We start from the raw sequence: 14,687 nt of genomic DNA, 5'->3' as shown, positions 1-14,687 counted from the left end.
TTAACTCTGCCTTAAAAGTGGAGATCTCAGACAGAATTTCATCTGTGACGGTTTTGTTGTCCGCCATGAGGGATCGCAGAGAACGAAGCTCCTCGAGGAGGGAGGCCGCGGTGACGTCATCTATTTTTAATGGCGGTTTTGAGGGCGATACCGGCTCTAGGCTACGGCGCTTACCGGTTTTATTGGTTGCCATGTTGTTCCCCTGAGTCCAGCAACGATCAATCCGCACTTTTAAGAGGGGGAGAATGCCGATATCGATGCTATCAAATCTTCTCGCGCGGGAGCGACGCGCTCAGGCAGCCATCACCAATGACGCCCTCTAGCGCCCCTCCAGGCCCTATGTTTTTAAAATTATGATTATACATACAATGATCAACAGACAGCTACTAGTGAACATCAAAATATCAGCTTTCAAAACACAATCTGGTTGCAAGCTTTGAAAAGTAACATAGATCCAGTACTACTCTCCAAAGTTTAAATTATAATCATAATCTCTCCCTAAAATATTAAACGGAACAAAAGCAATTACTCTCTGGTTACAGAAGTGACATTTTGATGTTCGACGGGCAACCAAGGGTGCCAGCTCTAAACCTCTCTCCAAATGGCTCCTGTGTTCTGCCTATATTTACTATGTATGTAAGAAGACATGAGCAAAGGATGGCACACGCCTGTACATAATATGTAAACCTCATTGATTGTAACCAAAGAAAGGCAATATATCCATTCTCCTTCCTTTCCCCCTAAAAAAATATTTTTTTAATGATCAGTAGACAACATGATGCCAAATGGACCTCTGATTCCATTATTTTTAGAGGAATGCCATAAATAGTTTGAAGTCATATAATAACCTAATACTTCTCCAAAGAAACAATGGGGCATTGAGAATTTTGCTTGAGTAAGACTCAAGAAAAGTCCCACAGGACTATCCATTTGTAAATAAACATGAGCCCAACAGCTAACAAGCCTCTTCCTATCTCTGAACAGGCAATACCTCCCACCAGCAGGCCACACTCGTCAGTACACAGGGGTCCTGATATCCTGCTGGGACTAACAAACACTAATCAACAGCCTCATTAACCTCAAGAGATCTGTTTGTTTTGTTTACAGTAAACAGATGAGCCATAACAGTCTAGCCTTTGGCGATCCTTACAAATATAGGGTCCTATTCCATAAACACAGAATAGGGAAAATCCTTTTTCAAATAAGACCTCTAGTCTTAAATTGCTTTTGAGTCTATTGTAAAGTGTTGTAATTTATGGACAGACTTTATAAATTTGATGAACAGAATTTATCAATTAAAACAGTTACTTTTACAAGTTTGAAATAATAAAGATGAAGATGATTTCAGTGCTAGAACTGGCACCTGACTATATTCCAAGCTAACTGAAAATATTGGGGCTCCTTTTACAAAGGTATGCTAGCATTTTTAGCGCGCGCTACCTAAAAAACTACCACCTGCTCAAAAGGAGGCGGTATCAGCTAGCACACATGGCATTCCACACGTTAAGGCCCTAACACACCTTTCTAAAAGGAGCCCTTAGACATGGGTAGAACCAATTCCTAGCACTTGCACACAAATAAGGATTAGCAGAAATAAACTGATATCCACGTATCTAATTCCTTTTTTACAGCACTAACAGTACATTTCTTGACTCGCTTTCTGGAGTTCTTAGATCAGAACAGAATGAGCCAAAGATGACAATAGGAAGGGCTGCCCGGCCAAGAAGAAAATGAGGTGGAGCTATGGAGCCATGAAACCTATTCCACACTTCGTTTCAATGATATGACATAAAACAAAAAGTGTCAAGAAAATTGTGGAATAACTTGTAAATTCCATGGCCCCATATCATTCTTTTCATGGTTGAGCTGAGAACTTTTCAGCTGCCCCTTGTACTAGAAAGTATAAGTGAATCATGAGAAATGCTCCAGTGATAATAGTCAAAAGGGAAAAGGTGGTGAAAGTTTCACAGAAGATCAAAAGATTGCCAAACAGTAGACCTTTGTGGTTCCTAGAGGCCAAGGAAATACTATTCAAGAAATATGTCAGATGATCTAACTAAACCTGATTGACCCTCCCCAGATCCCGACGCATACTATATCTATTAACCTTGTAATCTCCCTGGGAATGCCCAGGCCAATTCTTGTTGTAAACCGCCTAGATCTGAAAGGTATTGGTGGGATAGAAGACACCAATGTAATGTAATGTAATAACATGTGAGTAAAATATGTGTATTTATTAACTTGAATTTAGTGAAGTCACAATGCAGTAAACAAATCATATTAAAATGCATCATATGCAAAAAGATAAGAAAATAAGCATGTTGTACCTTTTTTACATTGAAAGGTGAGCTAAAAAATAATGTTCTCCATTTTGTATACTGTTTTAGGTGTTTAGGTTCTATTCCACCTGCAACTGTGCAGTTGGCTGAAATAGCGGCTCCTGCAGTCTGTTTGCAATCGTGGGTTTTGTTGGACAGTATGCTGTTCTTCAGAACCCAGGGCAGTAATCAAGAGTTCTTATTATAAACTAAAATTGTTAAGCAAACTGAAGTCAACGTTGACTATACAGGATTTCAAGAAAGTTTTGCAGACTTTGATTTTAAGTTCTCTTTATTATTGCAATATTGTATACTTAGGGCTACCTAGGACATGTATACAAGCTTACAGTGAAAATATCATTACCTTAAAGCTTTTACAAGATCTCAGCAGCTACACTCAAAACATCAATTTTGGTTCTGAGATTTCTGTAGCTATCCTTCTCATTCATCCTATAATGTTTTAACTACTCCTTTTTTGTCAAATTCTACAAAATCGCTCAAAAATAGAACATAAATAGCATAATTTTTTTTTTCAAAAATTTCTCATCTTTGATCAATCTTTGGGGCTCTGACATGAATCCACGTATTGCCTTATGCAGTGTCAAGGATCATCCCCTTTTTTGAAAAATTACCGTCACCATCTCTGTGCTTTAAAGTTGGGGATGGCAATGTTACAAAAAGTGAATGATCCATGATACAGCATAAACCAAAATGTGGATTCATGTTCTAGTACCAAAGATTGATTAAAGATGAGTAATTTTTGAAAAAAAAGAATTATCCTCCTCCTTTACAAAGCCGTGCTAGTGTTTTTTGTGGCGGTAACAGCACGGATGCTCAAAGGAATTCTATGAGCATGGGAGCTGTTATCACAGCATCTAGTGCTAAAAATCACTAGCGTGGTTTCGTACAGATGGGGGAATGCAACTTATGGTTCTATTTTTTAGAGAATTTGTAGAAAATATGTGGTATAATGAATTTGAAATAAAAAGAGTAAAAGCAGTTCCCGGGTTAAGAACGAGTTAAGTTTTTAAAGCTGTTAAGTCAGATTTGTATGTAACTCAGAACTTGTAAATTTAAAGCAGGGGTAGGGAACTCCGGTCCTCGAGAGCCAAATTCCAGTCAGGTTTTCAGGATGTCCCCAATGAATATGCATTGAAAGCAATGCATGCAAATAGATCTCATGCATATCCATTGGGGACATCCTGAAAACCCGACTGGAATACGGCTCTTGAGGACCGGAGTTCCCTACCCCTGATTTAAAGATTCTCGCTGCTTATCTCTGCTCCCAGCTGACAAAAGGGCCAACTGGCCCTACCAATGTTCCCTCTAAGGTACAGCATGCATAACCACACACTGTTCGTAATATGGCCTACACCATTCCTGAATCTGCTACAGGAGAAGTGTAGGAGTCTTTACCACTGGAAATGCTGCTCAGTGACATCAAATGAAGCCACAACTACGTTCTTAAGTATGAGTCATACATAAATTGGGTGTCTGTAACTCTGGGACTGCCTTTAGTTAAAACATTATCCCCCCTCTTCTATTAAACTGCACTAGCGGCAGAGAGCCGCGCTGAATGGCCCGTGATGGTCCCGATGCTCATAGAGTTCCTATGAGCATCAGGAGCAGCGTGGGCCATTCAGCGCAGCTCTCTGTGCTAGAAACTGCTATTGCAGTTTTGTAAAAGAAGGGTATAAGATCATTGAGGAGGCTGACTAAGGAAATCTCAGAATTAAAACTGATATTTTGAATGTAGTCTCTGAGATCTTGTAAAAAAGCTTTAAGGTAAAAATATTTTCACTATATGGTTTATGTACTTCACCTTGCTTCTACATAAGTGCCAGGGAAAAGAGTGATATATACAAACTTTGCAGACTATACATCATTCATCAGAGCAATTGTTGTTTGGTGTGTCAAAATTTGAGCATGTCACTCCTTATTTAACACAGTTGGGATGGCTCCCAGTGGAGCAGAGCGTAAAATATAAACTTTCTTTGTTGGACCATGTGAAATTGCACCATTCAGCTTCTCTATACATATGCAAGCTGCGGTTCAGCCTTATGTGCCTCTTTGCTCATTGTATACCTATGCCTTGACTGTACCTAACTTGAAGCAGCTGTGTCTAAGCCTTGCATGAACTGATACCTTTTCTGTAGCCAGTCCAGTGGAATGGAGTAAACCCTTTCTTGCAATGAAATCATTGTAGGACTTGTCTTCATCCAAGGCAATGTTACATCAGTACCTGAAGTGCCTAGACCAGTGATTCCCAACCCTGTCCTGGAGGAACACCAGGCCAATCGGGTTTTCAGGCTAGCCCTAATGAATATGCATGAGAGAGATTTGCATATGATGGAAGTGATAGGCATGCAAATTTGCTTCATTAGGGCTAGCCTGAAAACCCAATTGGCCTGGTGTTCCTCCAGGACAGGGTTGGGAACCACTGGCCTAGACCCAATTTGTAATTCTCTAGAGCAGTGGTTCCCAACCCTGTCCTGGAGAACCACCAGGCCAGTCGGGTTTTTAGGATAGCCCTAATGAATATGCATGGAGCAGATTTGCATGCCTGGCACCTCCATTATATGCTGATCTCTCTCATGCATATTCATTAGGCCTAGTGGTCCTCCAGGACAGGGTTGGGAACCACTGCTCTAGATCAGTGGTATTCAACCCAGTCCTCAGGGACCACTTGGCCAGTCGGTTTTCAAAGTATCTGTCATCCATATCCATTGTGGATATCCTGAAAACCCTACTGGTCAAGTGGTCCCTGAGGACTGGGTTGAAAACCACTGCTCTAGATCTGTGTTTGATTACAGTATGTTTTGTGTTGTGGTTGTGAATTTTATTGTGTATGATGTGATTGTTACCTGCCTTGGAGAAAGGTGGAATATAAATAAAGTACAAAACAACAACAACAAAAAGACTGTGGAACCGATATTCTGGATGCCAAAGCATACAAAGTTTATTGTCAAATAATAAAAACAGTCAATAGCTTAAAATGCAAATAGCTGCTATAATCAGAAATGTTCACATATGCAAGACAATGTCATTGATGTGTGATGATGCAAATCCAATGAAACTGCTGCACAAAGAGATGTAAATAATGCAGACCCAAAACAAAAACAATGGACTCCAATGTTACTGATGCCGGCTTTATCAGAGCATAAGAACATAAGAATAGCCTTACTGGATCAGACCAATGGTCCATCAAGCCCAGTAACCTGTTCTCACGGTGACTAATCCAGGCCAAAACCCAAGGAGTAGTAATAATCCATGCTACCGATCAGGGTAAGCAGTGGCTTCCCCCATGTCTTTCTCAATAACTGACTATGGACTTTTCCTCCAAAAACCTTTCTTAAAACCAGCTACGCTATCTACACTTGAGTTCAATGGAAGTAAAACCCAGATATCTCAAACTATCTTCTTTTTTTCTGGCACCATATGGTAACCCTACATACAGATTCATGGATCTAGAGAGTCAAGGTAACTTGGATTGTGATCAGGTTGGGCTATGGATGGGTGTGGTACTGACATATACTGTAGATAAAAAAATAAATAAATTAATCAATTGTTGTTTTAATGCTGTAGTATATAATCAATTGTGTTCAAGCATTTAATCAAAGGTATTTTGGCTGATCTAATGGGGGTGGAGGATCAAGAAAGGGAACGAGTTTATATATATAACAATTTCAATGAATTTGTATCTTCGTAGTCTAATGGCAATGAAGAAATGCAACAAAAAGGGCGACAAAAGCTGAAAAGGTGGCAACATCACAGAAGAAGACTACAGAGAGAGAGAGCGGCGGCATCGGGCAACCCTAACAGCAGCAGGAGATCAACGACCTAATGGCAGAGCTTACGAAACAGGTGGAACCGCACGGCACAGTGACAGTGAGGCAGCGTCTGCAGGGAGCACCGATGGAGGTGTCCAGCACATCAAAGCTAGTATTAAGTGTTCCAGTGAATGGGACAAGCACAGTCATACAGCACATCGGGTAAGTCCACGGGTCAAGACCTTGTTAATGCCAATACTGTGGACAGGAGGACAGAGGACGGTACCTCGGATGACACATACAGCATCGGCAACAACATGGAATTAGCGCAGGTAATAAGAGAGGCTTTGTGTATGTTCAAAAGAAATAGGAATCTAGCCAACACTGCTGGCAGGGGCATAGGAGGTGACCACTCGCTGCCAGTCAGTGAGGAAAGCACGACCAGCACCTTGTCCGGCAAGGAAAGTGATGAAAGAACAGCAATTAGGCAAAGGAGGTGATAGTGCCTCTGTATAAGACTCTGGTGAGACCCCATTCGGAGCACTGTATACAATTCTGGAGACTGCATCTTATTAGTTGGTATGAATGGACAGATTGGATGGGCCATATGGTCTTTATCTGCTGACATTTTCCGTTTCTACATGTAAGCAGAAAGCAAGGGTGGAACAAATTACAGAAGTTAAATGCACAGCATGGGCTTGACAGACACATAGTGAGAAGGATTGCACAGGGAAAGCAAACAAACAGTGCTATCACAAGCGTATGCGTGTATTGAACACACACCATGGCCCATAAATGTCTATTTAATTGATTCTATGTGCCCCTTATGCATCCCTGGGTATTAGATGCTTTCTACTTGTTATATTTGATTTTTGAATTTGGAAATTTCTGATTGCTGTTGTTATAATACAGTAGTTAACAGTCAGAAGGGAAATAATTAACATACAACACAATAACCAAAGAAACATTTTAAAAAATAGCATTTGTGGCTCTACCTCTATGTATATTGTTTTAACCGATGTTTATGTTGTATTGTACTCTGCCTAGCAAAAAAAAAAAAAAAGATAAATACTTTTTTTGAGCCACAAATGACTGTCGGTTTTTATAGTCATTGAAGGATAAGTACCGTAATACTCCTCAGAGAATTTTATGCATATTTGTACTGCAGAATTCGCTTAGAATTCCCCCACCTGTGCAGCATTCAGCAACTGCCTTGCAGAATTTTGTGCAGAAAACAGTCATGCTGGGATCTGGAGCAGAAATAAAGGAGGCTCTCCAATTCCTCTCCTCCCTGCCCTCTCTTCTTGATTTCCCCCTATCCACCAAATGCACTTCCATCCAGCATCCTCCTTTCCTCTCTCCCCACCACCTCCACGTCCACCAAATGCCCTCCCATCCAGCATCCAATTAACGGAAACACTTTTAAAACAGAATGGTGAAGTTTCTAGAATCCGGTGGATTACAGGACTGGAGGCAATATGGCTTCACTAGAGGTAGATCTTATCAGACAAATCTGATCAATTTCTTTGATAGGGTGACCAGAGAATTAGATAGAGGGAGTACACTAGATGTGGTGTATTTAGATTTTAGCAAAGCCTTTGACAGTGTTCACACAGATGTCTAATGAATGAACTGAGTGCCCTTGGAATGGGCCCAAAAGTGATGTGATGGATCAGGAACTGGTTGAGTGGAAGATGACAGAGGGTAGTGGTCAATGGAGATCGCTCTGAGGAAATGGATGTTACCAGTGGTGTGCCTCAAGGTTCTGTTCTTGGGCTTGTTCTTTTTAACATTTTTATAAGTGATATTGCTGAAGGGCTGTCAGGTAAGATTTGCCTCTTTGCAGATGATGTCAAAATCTGCAATAGAGTAGACACCCCAGATGGTGTAAATAACATGAAGAAAGACCTAGCAAAACTTGGAGAATGGTCTGAAATTTGGCAGCTAAAATGTAATGCTAAGAAATATAAAGTCATGCATTTTGGCCACAAAAACCCGAAGGAACGGTACAGTTTAGGGGGTAACAGAAGAGCAGGACTTGGATAAGATTGTATCTGATGATCTTAAGTGGCCAAACAGGTTGAAAAAGGTGATGGCGAAATCTAGAAGGATGCTAGGTTGCATAGGAAGAGGTATGGTCAGTAGGAAAAAGGAGGTATTAATGCCTCTGTATAAGACTCTGGTGAGACCTTATTTAGAATATTGTGTACAATTCTGGAGGCCGCACCTTCAAAAAGACACAAAAAGGATGGAGTTGGTCCAGAGGAAGGCTACTAAAATGGTGCGTGGTCTTCGTCATAAGGCGTATGGGGACAGACTTAAAGATCTCAATCTGTACAGGCGGATGGCTTGGAATCACTATGGGTTAAGCTACAGGGAGGAACTGGGGCAGACATTAAAATGGGTCTGTACTACCGCCCACCAGGACAACCTGAAGAAATCGACCAGGACCTGGAGGCAGAACTGAGGCAGGTATGCAGAAGCGGAAAGGTGATGGTGATGGGGGACTTCAACTATCCAGGGATAGACTGGAGTATTGGGCACTCAAACTGCGCAAGGGAGACCAAATTCCTAGAGGTCATGAGGGACTGCTTCATGGAGCAACTGGTCACGGAACCAACACGGGGTGACGCCACTCTTGACCTAATCTTCAACGGACTAGAGGGGCCAGCAAATGAGGTGACAGTATTAGCCCCGCTAGGTAACAGTGATCACAACACGATCCAGTGCAGGCTAGAAATTGGATCATCAAAGGGGAAAAGAACCACAACGACGACACTCAATTTCAAAAAAGGAAATTATGATGCCATGAGGGAAATGGTGGGAAAAAAACTCAAAGGTAACATAGGGAAGATGGATTCCGTAGAAAAAGCCTGGACCTTACTCAAGGGAACTGTGCACGAAGCGCAAAACCTGTGCATCCCCAAGTTCAAGAAAGGGTGCAAAAAAAATAGAACAAAAAACCCAGTGTGGATAACAAATGCAGTGAAGAAGGCGATAAGCGACAAGAAAGCATCGTTCAGAAAATGGAAAAAAGACAAAACAGAGGAGAACCAAAAAGTGCACAAAGAACACCAGAAGGAGTGCCACCGAGCGGTTAGAAAAGCAAAAAGAGAATATGAAGAGAGACTGGCAGAGGAAGCAACAAACTTCAAGTCGTTCTTCAGATACGTCAAGGGGAAGCAACCGGCAAGAGAAGAAGTGGGACCATTGGATGATGGAGACAGGAAGGGAGTGGTAAAGGAAGAGAAAGAAATAGCTGACAGGTTAAATGAGTTCTTCACGTCAGTTTTCACGAGGGAAGATATAACCAACATCCCAGAAACTGAAGAGAGCGTAAAAGGAGACCAAGATGTAAAACTGGTCAATTTAGAGGTAAGCCAAGAAGATGTACTCAAGCAGATAGACAGACTAAAGAGCGACAAATCTCCAGGTCCGGACGGCATTCACCCAAGGGTACTCAAGGAACTAAAAAACGAAATAGCGGAGCCACTTCGACAAATATACAGCCTATCCTTAAAAACCGGAGAGATCCCGAAGGACTGGAAATTAGCAAATGTCACGCCCATCTTCAAGAAGGGCTCAAGGGGAGACCCAGGAAACTACAGGCCAGTGAGCCTGACCTCAGTCCCAGGAAAGATGATGGAGGCACTGATTAAGGACAGCATCTGTGAACACATCGAAAACAATGAGCAGCTAAAACCGAGTCAGCATGGCTTCTGCAAGGGTAGGTCATGCCTCACAAACTTATTGCACTTCTTCGAGGGGGTAAACAGCCAGGTGGATAAAGGGGAATCTATAGACATCATTTACCTTGACTTCCAAAAAGCCTTCGACAAGGTACCACACGAAAGGCTGCTTAAGAAGATATGGAACCACGGGGTACAAGGGGTGATCCACCGATGGATCAAAAACTGGCTGGCGAACAGGGAACAGAGGGTTGGCGTAAAGGGCCATTACTCAGACTGGAAAGGGGTCACGAGCGGAGTTCCGCAGGGGTCGGTGCTGGGACCGCTCCTGTTCAATATCTACATAAACGACCTAGAGGCGGGAACCAAGTGTGAGGTTATTAAATTTGCAGATGACACCAAACTATACAGCAGGGCTCAAACCAGGGGAGACTGCGAAAATCTCCAAAAGGATCTAACGCAGCTGGAAAAGTGGGCCGAAAAATGGCAAATGAGCTTCAACATAGGGAAATGCAAGGTCATGCACGTGGGGAAAAAGAACCCGATGTTCACATACAGAATGGGGGGAACACCGCTAGGGGTCAGTAACCTGGAGAGAGACCTGGGAGTGATGGTAGACGCAACACTGAAGGCATCGGCGCAGTGCGCTACAGCCTCAAAGAAAGCTAACAGAATGTTGGGTATCATTAAGAAGGGTATTACGACCAGGACGAAGGAAGTCATCATGCCGCTGTATCGTGCAATGGTGCGGCCGCATCTGGAGTACTGTGTCCAGTACTGGTCGCCGTACCTCAAGAAGGACATGGCAGTACTTGAGGGAGTACAGAGAAGAGCAACTAAACTGATAAAGGGAATGGAAAATCTCCCATATACCGACAGGTTGAAGCAGTTGGGACTTTTCTCACTGGAAAAGCGGAGACTTAGAGGAGACATGATAGAAACCTTCAAGATCCTGAAGGGCATAGAAAAAGTAGACAGGGACAGATTTTTCAAATTAAGGACCACCACAAGTACAAGGGGGCACTCGGAGAAATTGAAAGGGGACAGGTTTAGAACAAACGCTAGGAAGTTCTTTTTCACTCAGAGGGTGGTGGATACATGGAACATGCTTCCAGAGGCTGTTGTAGACAAGAAAACATTAAATGGTTTCAAAGAAAGTTTGGATAGATTCCTAGAAGAAAAAGGGATTGAAGGGTATAGATAGGTATAGACCACTACTCAGGCGATGGGCCTGATGGGCCGCCGCGGGAGCGGACCGCTGGGCAGGATGGACCTATGGTCTGCCTCAGCGGAGGCAACTTCTTATGTTCTTATGTTCTTGTATACTTTGGAGGAAAGGCGGGAGAGGGGAGATATGATAGAGACGTTTAAATACATATGTGGCATATATGTGCATGAGTCGAGTCTTTTTCATTTGAAAGGAATCTCTGGAATAAGAGGGCATAGGATGAAGTTAAGAGGTAACAGGCTCAGGAGTAATCTAAGGAAATACTTTTTTTTACAGAAAGGGTGGTTAATACATGAAACAGTCTCCCTTAAGAGGTGGTGGAGACAGAAATTGTGTCTGAATTCAAGAACACCTGGGATAGGTACGTGGGATCTCTTAGAGAGAGGATGAGATAATAATTACTGCAGATGGGCAGACTGGATGGGCCATTTGGCCTTTATCTGCCATCATGTTTCAATGTTTCTATCCTTCCCTTCATTTAAAAATCAGCTGCTCCAGGGGGTGCCCTGTGGGCTGGGATGTCCTTCCCTTCTTGCTACCCTGTTCCAAAGCATTCCTCACCTTTTTAGGAACATAAGAATATTTTTTTTATTTTATTTTTATTTATTCAATTTTCTATAGCGCTCTCCCAAGGGAGCTCAGAACAGTTTACATGAATTTATTCAGGTACTCAAGCATTTTTCCCTTACTGGGTCAGACCAATGGGCCATCAAGCCCAGTAGCCCTTTCTCACGATGGTCAATCCAGGTCACTAAAACCTGGCCAAAACCCAAAGAGTAGCAATATTCCATGCTACCGATCCAGGGCAAGCAGTGGCTTCTCCCATGTTTTTCTCAATAACAGACTATGGGGTCGCTGGCGTAACAGTGATTCTCTAGCATTGCTTGTGGCCTCCTCAACACTTTTCCTCTGCCGTGGTCTGCCCATGAAGAAACAGGAAGCTGCATCAAAGGGGAGCAGAGCATGGCAGGGGGAGGCCACGAGCAGCGCTAGAGAATCAGTCATACTGATGACCCCATTTTTTTCTTCTGTGATGGCATGTTCAAGTTCAAGTTCAATTTATTTAATATACCTCAAATATAAAAACAATGTTAAAATCTAAGCGGTTTACAATGAATACAGATTGGGGAGGTAAAACAATACAAAAACAAACTCCATCCCTAATGTGGACAGTTGGTTGTAAAAGGGCAGGGTGAAAAAGGCTGCAACAGTAAGTGTGGCAAGGGACTTAAGGGTGGGATGGGAAAGGCATAGATCAGGGTTGGGGGGTTTTCTGTCAAACCTACCCACCACAAGTCCCTGAAGGGTACCGAAAAGAAACAGAAGTTGAAATGTCCTTTTTTTTACTTGTATATTTAGGTTTATCTGATTTTTTTTCATTCTATTTTTTTTATTATTATTATTATTATTACTGGCTCACCTTATGATTGTTAACCGAGTCGAGCTTCTTTTTTTTAAGATGACCCGGTCTATAAATTTAAGGTTTAGTTTAGAAGTGAAGCACTGTGGCTGCACATTAGACTACAGCCTCCTCTTCTGCCATTCTGTATGGATTATAAAAAATTGATCCATGTGCATTTAGCACCAAAGAGGTAGAAGAGGAGAATGTGGCCCAATGCACAGCTATTTTTCCCTTCTGCTTCTGATCCTTACTAGGCTGGAGCTGAGGAGTGGGCTAGAGGGAATGAGAGCTGTATGTCACATTGGGAGGGGAGAGCTGAGTGGCTGTGTAGTGCACGGAAAAGAAGAGGAGATAGCACTAGGTGTCTTTAGTGGAGAAAGGGAGCATGAGACATGGGTGTGCTGCAGGGGATGGGGCAAGAACTGAGTGTCTGAGGGGGCAGGGAAAACGGGGATCAGTGTACTGGGGTACAGGAGCTGAGGAGGTATGTTGTGAGAGGCCTTTTTTTTCTGAGGGGGAAGGGGGTCATCATTGGGAGACATCTACCTGGAGGGGAGATTGTATACCACAGAATGGTATATGGGGTGATGATTGATAGCTCTGTGTGTGTGCTTGGATAGGAAAAGACAGAGAGAGAAAGAGAGAATAATAAATTGGTAGTATCCACCCTGCAAAGGCAGCCCACATTACAGCCACCTTGATCAGGAGGCAACCAAAGCAGCATTGTTTTTCTGGAGATGATTCTCCAGCAGCCTTTTGGTAGGGTAAGTTGACAATTGAGAATTCAAAATAAGATAGTCAAACAAGAGGAAGGGAAAAAAACAACATTAATTATTGATATGTGCTGCCACCGGCCTAGCCCACCATGATTCAAGATTCACCATTAAAAGCTTCTAAAAAATAAAAAAAAGGGGGGGGGGTGCTTTAAGAAGGACAGAGAACCTCAAATATGAATTTTTCAGCATGAATATCTGAAGGCAGAGAATTGCTTGTTTATTCTTTCCAAAAATATTAAGACTAGGGGGCATGCAATGAAGCTACTAAAGTTGATTTAAAACAAACTGGAAAAATTCATTGACAGAGAATGTGATTAAAGCAGTTAGCTTAGCAGGGTTTAAAAAAGGTTTGGTTAACTTCCTAAAAGAAAAGTTCATAAGCCATTGTTAAGATGCACTTGAGGAAAGCTACTGCTTATTTCTAGGATAAGCAATATAAAATCAATTTTACTGTTTGGGATCTTGCCATTTACTTGTGATCTGGGTTGAACACTGTTGGAAACAGGATACCGGTCTTGATGAACCTTCGGTCTGTCCCAGTATGACAACTATTAAGCTGTTATGTTATGTTCTTAACTTCAGAAGGAGTATCTGACCAGCCAGATTTAAGCACACTCTTGCAGAGCTTTGATATGACCAGCCAAATTAGGCACCTACCTGCCGATGTACAGCTGGAAGGGTTGTGGCAGCTATTTTAGCAGGTGCTAGCAAAGAAGCAGGATCTAGGGGACCATACTCCTGTACCCAACCATACTCTGGAACCCTCAGCTGGACCACCAGACCTTTAGGTAGGTCTGGGGGGGAGGCGCTACCCATACAAGGGGGATGGGGGGCCTGGCAGGAGCCTTGTCACTGGCTGAGGCAGGAGCTATTGTGTGTGTGTGTGTGAGGGGGAGGGGGGTTTGGAAGGGGATTGGGGGCCCTAGGGAGATCTTTTTTAAACAAAAATAAAAAGGTTTATTCAGGTCTTGGCCCAATTTTCAGCAGGAGCCCACATAAGCCCTTGCTCCTCCTCAGCCCTGCCCATTGGCCTGCCCCTGACTGGCTTCCTTTTTGGGGGGCCAGTCAGAGCCAATATTCAGCAGGATTGCCTAGATTAGTGCCACTGAATATTGGCGGTTGGCCAGCGATTGGCAATTTCAGCCTCTCCATCCTGCTTAAAGCACACAATATTGAGCCCCTAGTGCTTTCTTCCCCGTTCCCATAATCCACTCAAAATTTGACCACCTAAAGCAGTGGTCTCAAACTCACACCCTTTGCAGGGCCACATTTTGGATTTGTAGGTACTTGGAGGGCCTCAGAAAAAATACTTAATGTCTTATTAAAGAAATGACAATTTTGCATGAGGTAAAACGCTTTATGGTTTATAATTCTTTTCTTTTGGCTAAGTCTTAATAATAATATTGTCATTTATAGCCAAAGAGACATATCATCAAGAAACTGTTTAATTTACTTTTGTGATTATCATAAACATACCGAGGGCCTCAAACTAGTGCCTGGCGGG

General features: G+C 42.6%; 1 long non-coding RNA gene across 1 annotated transcript in view; it reads left to right on the top strand.

The window, feature by feature from the left end:
* LOC117355856 overlaps positions 1-7,135 on the top strand; it is a 43,370-nt gene extending 36,235 nt beyond the window's left edge. Inside the window, exon 3 of the long non-coding RNA XR_004538469.1 lies at positions 6,028-7,135. This is a non-coding gene — a long non-coding RNA (uncharacterized LOC117355856). The remainder of the gene's footprint in view (positions 1-6,027) is intronic.
* The last annotated feature ends 7,552 nt before the right edge of the window (positions 7,136-14,687 follow it).

Source organism: Geotrypetes seraphini, chromosome 1 (assembly GCF_902459505.1).
Source record: "Geotrypetes seraphini chromosome 1, aGeoSer1.1, whole genome shotgun sequence".
Taxonomy (NCBI): Eukaryota; Metazoa; Chordata; class Amphibia; order Gymnophiona; family Dermophiidae; genus Geotrypetes; species Geotrypetes seraphini.
Note: the sequence above shows the minus strand (reverse complement) of the source record. Positions and strands in the feature narration are given on the sequence as shown.